We start from the raw sequence: 9,060 nt of genomic DNA, 5'->3' as shown, positions 1-9,060 counted from the left end.
GTCACTGAACAGGAATCCTGTTGCATGGATCAGCCACAGGCAGGCCTTGGAGATGTCCGACATTCCCACTGGGTGCCGCTCGTTGTGACAGAGGTGTCAGTCTGGAGCGGGTTTATCTTTAGCCTGCTTCCCACAGGAAACAAAACTCCACCAACCCCGCTCGGTCTGTCTGTCAAACCCCACTCCCCACAACTTTTGAACAGTGGCTCTTTTGATAGACCTTTTCTTTTGTGGGGGAGATACAGCTCCAAAATATGAACACCCATGAGTGTCAGGGAAAGAGGCAGCTGGGTAGAGGTGGAAATCTGTCTCCTCCCAAAGTCACGGAGATGCTGCCATCTGCCCACCTGGCACTACCACCTTCAAGTACCCACGTGTTGAAAAACCCTCCTGGATGTTGATCCCATGCTGGGCTTGAGACACCAGCATCAGAGCTGCTGGGAGGGATGCTCCCCAGCACAGGGATCCTACACTTCTGGCACATCTCCTTCCCTCTCCTGGTACAACTGTGTGGCCATGGTTAGGAGAAGGCATCCTTTGTGTACAGGCAAACACAAACAGGAGGAGGAACGTGGGTATTTGCCCCCCAGGGAGCCTGGGAGCCTGCAGCAGCTTCAGGCACCTGACTTCCTTCTTAAAAGATTGTCTTCACTGTACTCCCACTCACCTTGCTCCACAAACTGCTTGCTGAGGCATTCTGTGCCAGACCTGAGCTCTCAGCCTTTAGGAGACACTGGTTTTGCAGATTATTATACCTTAGTTCACATAAGAAACACATTCTTTCCACTTTTCAGCTCAGAATATCTCAGCAGTGGATACTTTCTCCCAGTTTGCCATGTGGCAGCACCTGGACCAGACCCTTGGTCAAGCTCTTGGGTCTGTTGCACTTTCATCCCATTGGGGTACAATGGAAATGTTAAGAGGAATGAGATAATAAGCAAAATTATTCCTGAATTAGCCAATAATACAAGGATGCAGTAGTGGGGTAAGCCCAGGCCAGGAGAAAATGGAGGTTTCCAACCCCCACAGGTGTATCCAAGCTTCACCCTCTTTACTGAAGACCTGTGCAGATTCAGCAGCACTGTAGCACTATAATGCCAATTTTACTCATGTGCAACATCTTCCAGCCACGATCTGGGTGACCAAACACACAGCTGTAAGGGCTTGGTGGGTCGGGAGTGGTGCATTTGGCCCAAAATCTTTCTGTTTTGAGAGGAAAGGAAGAAATCTATTGCCTCCAGCAAACAACAGAAGAAAAAGGCCAGCCTTGATGCTGTGGAGTGTTTCAAGCATGGGTATCAATAACCACACCTGGCTACAAGCACCAGCTGTGCCCAAAAGGGGACTTTCTTCTATGACTTTATGTCTCTCAGCCTTGAAATATTATTCTCCTGCTGTCTAAAGCACTGGAGTATCCAGACATAGAGATATTTCTTTTAATCCTACATTCATTATCTAAGCACTGTGAATGATCATGTGTTTGAATAAAAGAACATTTCCTCTGAGACAAGACCAGGCCAAGCACTGTGGGATTTTTGCAGCACTACCCTGGTTTTTGTAACTCGATGCATTCAGCCAGACACCAGCAAAGCAATCCACCTGAAGGGTAGATTCGTCCACTTCCAACCTGGCACAAGGAAGGTAGCCACCAGCAGTGCCCTCCTGACACATGGATGCCAGGGTGAAAGCAGTGCCATGGGAGGAGCAGTGTCCTGTAGTACTGGAAAATGACTGGATTTCTCTAAAATGCCCATCCCTCTGTTTTGGCTGTGGGCTAAACACACCTTCTGGCACTAACAGCATCATATCCAAAGCCCCCTGTTTCCAGGACTGGCTGTGTACCTTTGCTCAGAGCATTTGGCTCAGTAGCTCTCTGGCCACAATAAATCATAATTCCACTCATGAGAGAAACAAGGAGAGTCTGCTCTCCTGACATGACAGGTTGGTATTTTCAGAAGTAATTTGGAAACCAGAAAATTACTCAGTGTGCAGCAGGAATTAAAATTAAACATAGGCTGGAATATTTTTTTGTCTCCTAAATTAGGAGGATCTCCCTCTGTCTGGAAGTAGTACCTTAAGTGAGAGTAAGGATTTAATAAGAGTTACTGCAAGTGAAAGAACTTTAAGATCCAGCTGACACCAAGGTTTGGGTCTAATTACATTGTCTTCATGAGGAAATATTCCATAGCATCCTTGCTTGTCTTCTCTGTAACAGTCTTCAGAAGATATTTCATGGATCACAGGATGAAAAAGGATCATTAGAGGGCAAGTTTAGATTTGATATTAGGAGGCTGGTGAGGCCCTGGCACAGGTTGCCCAGAGAAGCTGTGGCTGCCCCCTCCCTGGAAGTGTTCAAGGCCAGGTTGAACGGGGCTTGGAGCAGCCTGGGATAGTGGCTGCTACCACTGCAGCACCACTGCCAGCATCCCAGCCTCCCAATATCCCAACATCCCAGTATCCCAGTGGGGTGGGCAGAGGGCAGAGGTGGAGGACGTAGCTGGAGGACCAGCAGCTGCTCTTGAGGCTGTGCTGGCTGAGTGGTGGCAGAGAAAAGCAGGAAGAGAAGCTGAAGTAGGAATTATCAAAAATGGACACAAGTCTGTTCTTGCATCCACTTTGCTTTCTGGAGCATGGTGTTGGCTGGGAAAGCAGTGTGGCTGCAATCCAAAGGGCACAAACCCCAGATTTCATTTAGAGTTTGAGTTTGTGTGGATAACTCCACTCCATGGCTTCAGCTGCACTCACAAATCCATGTTTGTACCTGCAGAAGCAGCATCCCAGGCCTGGAAAAGCAGTCCAAACTCTGCTTCCTTCTAACGTGCCTTTTTTTCCTGGTTTGTTTAGTTTTTTCAAGAGTTGCAACAGTGCCTCCTTTATTTAATGGCTTTATTTTTAGTACTTTATAGGACACACACCATCAGGGAGCCAGAGGTCTTAATTACAAACATTTCAGCATAATATGGACCATCTCGCTGTGTGGTGGATCTCCTCAGCATCGTGCTGATGCCTTGGAGGCCTTCCTGCCTGTGGGCATTGGGGCTGGCTGGTAGAGGATGGAACTACAGGGAGAAGGGTAATGTTTAGGTTCCCAGACTGCTTTTTGAGTCAAATAATGTATTTTCAGCAGGTTGAACTGTTACCAAAGGAGGAGATGAAGGTGTCAGGCTTTTTTCCAAACCTACTCCTTATGTTCTCTCAGGAGTGCCTGGAGAACAGGCACATTTGCAAATGTTTTTCCCCTTTTAGAGCTGTTTTTGTCAGTCTTCTGTGCACTCTTGACACTCCTGCTCCTGGAAATAAGGTGGGGAAGCTGGTGCCTGTAAATCCCATTTGTCTGTGCTGTGCTGTGTATATATACCTCTGTCTGGGACCCAGTGGCCCCTTGAGACAGCGACGTGCATGAGAAGTCTGCAGGGACATGACCCTGGGATTTTCCCGAGCTCCTCAAGCTCCAGACTGTGGGAATCAGCATCAGAGGCTGCCCACAGCCTCCCCAGGAGAGGCTGTTGCTCTCTATTACACCAGGCTCTTACAGCAGGCAAAGGCCTGCCCCTTTCACCTGCCCATTTTACAGGGGCAGGTTAACCCTGCTCTGCTCTCTCTGCCTCTCATGAGCTGGCAAAGGCCACTTTCAGGAGCTGTCAGCCATGCAAAATGGGATTAATCATAGAACCATGGCATGATTAAGGTTGGAAAAGCCCTCTAAGATCATTGAATCCAACTGATAGCCCAGCACTGCCAAGGCCACCACCGACCCATGTCTGCCATGTATCTACACATCCTTCAGATCCCTCCAGGAATGGTGACTCCACCACTGCCCTGGGCAGCCTGTTTCAGTGCTTGAACACCAGTGAGGAAATTTTTCCTAATGTCCAACCTAAACCTCTCCCTCCCACTGAGGAAGAGGCTGTTTGGTCTCACCCCACCCAACATGAGTTTGATTGGTTTACCTGCAGAGGTGACTATTCTCAAAGTGCCCACTCGACCTCAGAGAGTCCTGTTTGCCAAGGAAAACCCAACCCAGTAAGACAGAAGAAGTGATTTGTCAGCATCACCCAGAGGTTTAACACAGCCATGTCCCTGCAGCATGTCCCACCTTCCTGCGAGCCCCACACCCCCTCTGCACAGCCACAGGTGCTGGGGAAAGCAGCTCCCTCAAAGCACCCAGGGGAGATTGTCTTCTCTAGAGGGCAGGGATGATAAATCAGCATGGAAGAGCCAACACATATTTACATATTTACACCAATTTACTGAATCACAGAATGGTTAGAAGGGATCCTAAAGACCACCTCACTCCAACCCTCCTGCCATGGGCAGGGTTGCCTTCCACTAGACCAGGTTGCTCCAAGCCACATCCAACCCGGCCTTTACAGCCAGAATTAATCAGAGAGGCTGTTTTGTGCTATCACTTTTGTACAGAATTGCTGCAACCACATGCAGTGATGCCCTCCCTGCACTTTGAGACTCGTGTGCTGGGGCACTGCTGAACCTTGACCCCCCTACGCAGCTCTGTGCCTGCCACTGACTCACTACAGACTCACTTCATCTAATTTTCATCACACAGCACAACCATGGGGTTTTGGTCTGGCTTTGGCTGAGCTGTCTTTTGCTATCTCAAAGTGCCACCAGTGAGTGCCAGCATCTTCTCCTTCTCCTCTGAGCAGCTTTAACACAGGCCTGGTCCAACCCCTCGGTCTGAGGCTCCTGGCCACCCAAGGGGCATACAAAATGAGGTGGACCCATGCAGCCTGGCACTGAGAGCCTGGGCTGGATATTCACTATTTCTTCCCAAGCATCGAAAACCAGGATTGTGTTCCGTAAGTTAAACTTTAAGTCTGCTAAGGTGGGGGAGAGAGAAAGCAACCAGTTTGTGCTTGGAGGCTGTTGTTCCACCTTGCACTGTCAATGCCACTGTAGCAGCTCAGGATCCTGCCTGCCTGCCTGCCTGTAGAGCTGCCACTGCCAGGAGTCCCTGTCCCAAAGCCAGCCTGTCCCAAAGCCAGCACTGTGAGCACCAAACCCCTGGGGAAGGCAGAGCCTCCCTCTACAGAGTCAGCCTGGGAGTGACAGGCCCTGCAAATGCAGAGGCCAATTGTGCTGTCCTGTGTTATCCCAAGAGGCTGGAAGATCACCCTGTTCGCTCCCTTTGTTGCTCCACTCTTCCTTCTTTGCTTGGTTTCTGGTCATGGGATGGGAATGTTCAGCTCCACACATGGTAACAGGGCAGGGAGGGTCATGCACATGTCTTACTTCCTTCAGACAAGTCACCCATTATTTCACTCCCTCACAGCCTGAGGACATCACTTCGAGAAGTTTCTGGAGTAAATTGGAGGCACTTTGTTAAATCTTTCAAGGGAAAGATAGCAGGATTAAATTCCACTTTTGATATAATCCTTAACTCTCTCTTCAAGGGAAGTGCAGCTTTGCCTCCAGCCCTGGCTGGTGCCTCCATGCTGAATCACTCTGATCCCAAAGTAAATAAAGCTCTTTGAAAAAGGGCAAATGTTTTCTCAGCTGCTCTTCTCCCCTTCAAACGTGGGGCTGAGTGAAATTTTTATGTCTGCAGACAGAAATATATGCAGTCAACAAATGCTTCTTGCTAGGAAGCTGTCTCCACAAGATAACTGGGTTTTGGAAAGTACACTGAGAATCCATGGGATACTCCCGGACCACACTGCTCTCCTTACAGCTTTCACTTCTCCTCTCCTTCAGTGCTTTACATTTTATGAACTCCTAAATGAGCTGATTTAAATCACTGCACATTAATCTTGGCATGTAGACAGTTCAGGCTCCTGGTGTCCTCAAGACTTTGTTTTCTCTCAGCCCTGGAGCTGCGTTTGCCGTGGGAGACAGCAAACAGAAACAGCCCTTTGTCATGAGAAGCAGCAGTGATCTGAAGGGCCAGAGCCCTGGTGTGGGGGCCAGGCTGCCTTCTCCCAGCTGCTGTGCCCTCATCCATCCCTGGATGTCTGTGTGCTCCTTCTCCTCCAGCTCCAGTTCTGAAGCGAGGGCTGAAGCCCAAAACTGACAGGAAAACCTTTCTGCCAGCTCTGATGGCAGAAAATCCCACTCAGCTGCCCCACACATTCTTGCTCCATCCAGTCTTCATCCCCACAGAAACCCTCACAAGGCTGTGGATACAATGTCAACACAAGCCATTCTACTATTTATTTTTATTAAACTGCTTAAATTTAAGCAAAGCTGCTGTGCAAGTCCTCCAGTCTTCCCCCTGATGTGCTGCAGGGTTTGGGCAGGGTGCCTCATAATTTAGCTCAAGCTAGTTCCAGCCTCCAGTAGGTTTATTGCTTGTAATAATACACAGCCTGGCCTTGACTGTGTGAATTCATCGCTCTCCCCCAGAGACAAAGTGCTAGCTTGAACACGTTAATATTTTTAGTAGTGCTGTTCTCCTCCTCCAGTTAAGCCATAAAACCCAAGGGCACACATATTCCAAGCACCTTTTCCCAGCTTCAAGTAATCTACCATTAGCCACAGATTACAGGCTCACAGCATGCACAGGCCAGTGAGTGCCAGCAGCGTGTACCCAAACCTTGAAGGCAGCAGCCTTTCAGCAGCAGGAGAGGCTTTGAACACAATCCATGGAGTTTGCTCCCTCTCAAAAGCCAGCTGTGCTTTCTCTTTTCCCACCCTGTAGAAACGCCACGTGCCAGTCCTAACAAAAGGGAAAACACGCCAGGCAATGGGGCACAATGCCATCGAGGGGAGCACCCAACTCTGCTGCAGCCACAGGGCTGCCTTCTCTGGGGGAGAAAACAACCTGCTGGGTCAGGTGGCCATGGGGATCAGACACCTTTACCCTAGGAGCAATGCCAGTGAGCTGAGAGGGAAAGCTGACAGCATAAGGCAAGGGAGTTAGTCGGCAGAAACTTGCCAGGCTTAAAAAGGGCAGTCTGGTCACTTCTGGCCAAGGAACTGAGAGCAAAGTATGTTCTAGCAGCTTAGCGGTGATTGAATTGTTCTTTTGAAGTGCCAAGGAGATCAAAATAAAAGGCTATTTTCGGGTTTTTTTAAATCCCCTTCTTAGATTACCAGAAAATCCCAGCTCAGCTCTGGTGGGAAACAGGTACAAAGTGTCCCTGCAGTCGCCACTGCACAGCCCCCGACTCACACCTCCACATTAGGAGTAAAATGGCAACACCACAACGTTGAGAGGGCCTCAAGATCAACTTTCAGGTGGTTTTATGTTCCCTGGACAGTGTCACAGAGCACTGGGAGAATGGATCTGCATAGCAAAGACCAGTGCAGGGTCTCCAGCTCCTGCCTAATGAGAGTTAGGTGAGACACTGTGAGGGCTGGTCCTACAAAGTAGCCCATCCTCTCAGTTCCCATCAGATTGGTGATGCTGAAGGTCCTTGGTGCTGCCCATAGTCCTCCAAAGTCCAAACCAGTTGCCCTTGAGGTGGCTGAAAGGGACTCAAGAGCAAGACCAGTGCAAGTCACACTCTAGCAGGGAATGGGGAATAAAAGTTTATCTTGCTTAAACACAGAGCTGAACAAAAGCAAGAGGGAAGGTCACGAGATAGGGACAGAAGTGGAAACTTGAAACAACAGGGAATTGTATTTGATACCAGTATTTGACACCAGGAGAGAAGTAGAAGCAAGTCTTCCTGCAGTGATGGAGGAGACAAGCTCCAATGCTGTCTGCAGGCCTATGGGCAAAGAGAGGACATTTCTCCTGACTTAAAGCTCTGAAATATGCTTGTAAGGAAGCTGGAAATTCCCTTCCCAACTCCTTATTTTCTTCCTTCTGTGAGAGGGGAAGCTTTTTTTTCATCTGACCTTGCCTGGACATGGTCTGCATGTCGTGTGATTGACCCAGGGGCACTCCATTTCCCACAGACTCTGCTTGAACATGCAATGCATTTCCAGGTCCTGGTGACAGTGTAAAGTTCAACTGAGGATTGCTCTGTGTAGCTGGGGGCTCATAATCCCAGTGGGTCAAAATGTTTAAAGAGGTTACAGGCTTTTCTGAGGGAATATTTAAACTCCAGCTGTCAAACCACTTGCACAGAAGAAAATTGTAGACTCAGCCGGCAGTACATTAAATTGCTGTTTCCTTGTCATTAATCTAGTAGCATGCATTGTTTTCACATTGCCATAAGAGAAGAATTAATCTGTGGCAAATTTATGCTAAAAAGTTATAAATAGTAGGCCTAAAAAAAAAAAATGGCAGTGAAGAAATTCAAAGGGACACACATTGACGAGAGCCTCATCAAGAAGGCTCTTGGCAAAGCCCTTGGAATGCCTTCAGGGTCTGATCTTTTCAGAAAGCCATCTAAGGGACTTGCAATCTGCTTCATATTCAGTTTAATCATGCACCAAAAAAAACCCCCACTTGCAGACTTTGCACATTAAAAGCAGAATAAGAAAAAAAAAAATCAGAGCTTTTTCTCAGGGTCTAAAAAACGAGTCTGAAAATGAGGAAGTTTGGTGTTGCAATTTCCTGGGAAACCTCAATCTCACCCCCCTGTCGCTATTGTTCTGTACTTTGGTCTATAATACAGATGCAAGTCTGATAAATTAAGTGCTTCACAGACTGTTTTCTTTCCATTTGCAGGAGAAAAAGCAGTGCAGGAACACAGGTGACATCTGCTGTGAGACTGCAGACCACTTTCTCTAGTTGCTTTGAAGAAGGTGAACCTGCTGCGGGTGTTTGCTATGGGAGAGGTACAAGTAAGGCTGGGGCTGGGGCAAGGCCATGTGTAGGACACGATAAGCCCTTCTCAAATGCTTATCACTGAAACTCCCAAGCCAAGAGGGCTTTTCTGCTTCCCTCCTTTGTGATAAGGCAGATATTTCTGTTGACTGAATGTAGGTTCACTACAAAGAAGCAGAGAATGAGGTTGGTGTTGGAGGGGGAGGCTGGTGGGATAATCCTTACTGGAGCAAGTTCTACTGTGAACAAAGGCGAGCTGAGGCTCGGGTTCCCCCAGGCTATACTCTGCTGTAACCACAGGCAAAAGTCTCCTCTGCAAAACATTCCACAGCCACAAAAATACTTAAGATGCCCTTTTCCCACCTCCATCCAACCCTTTCTTC

The sequence above is a fragment of the Corvus moneduloides genome, chromosome 10 (assembly GCF_009650955.1).
Source record: "Corvus moneduloides isolate bCorMon1 chromosome 10, bCorMon1.pri, whole genome shotgun sequence".
NCBI classification, from domain to species: domain Eukaryota; kingdom Metazoa; phylum Chordata; class Aves; order Passeriformes; family Corvidae; genus Corvus; species Corvus moneduloides.
Note: the sequence above shows the minus strand (reverse complement) of the source record.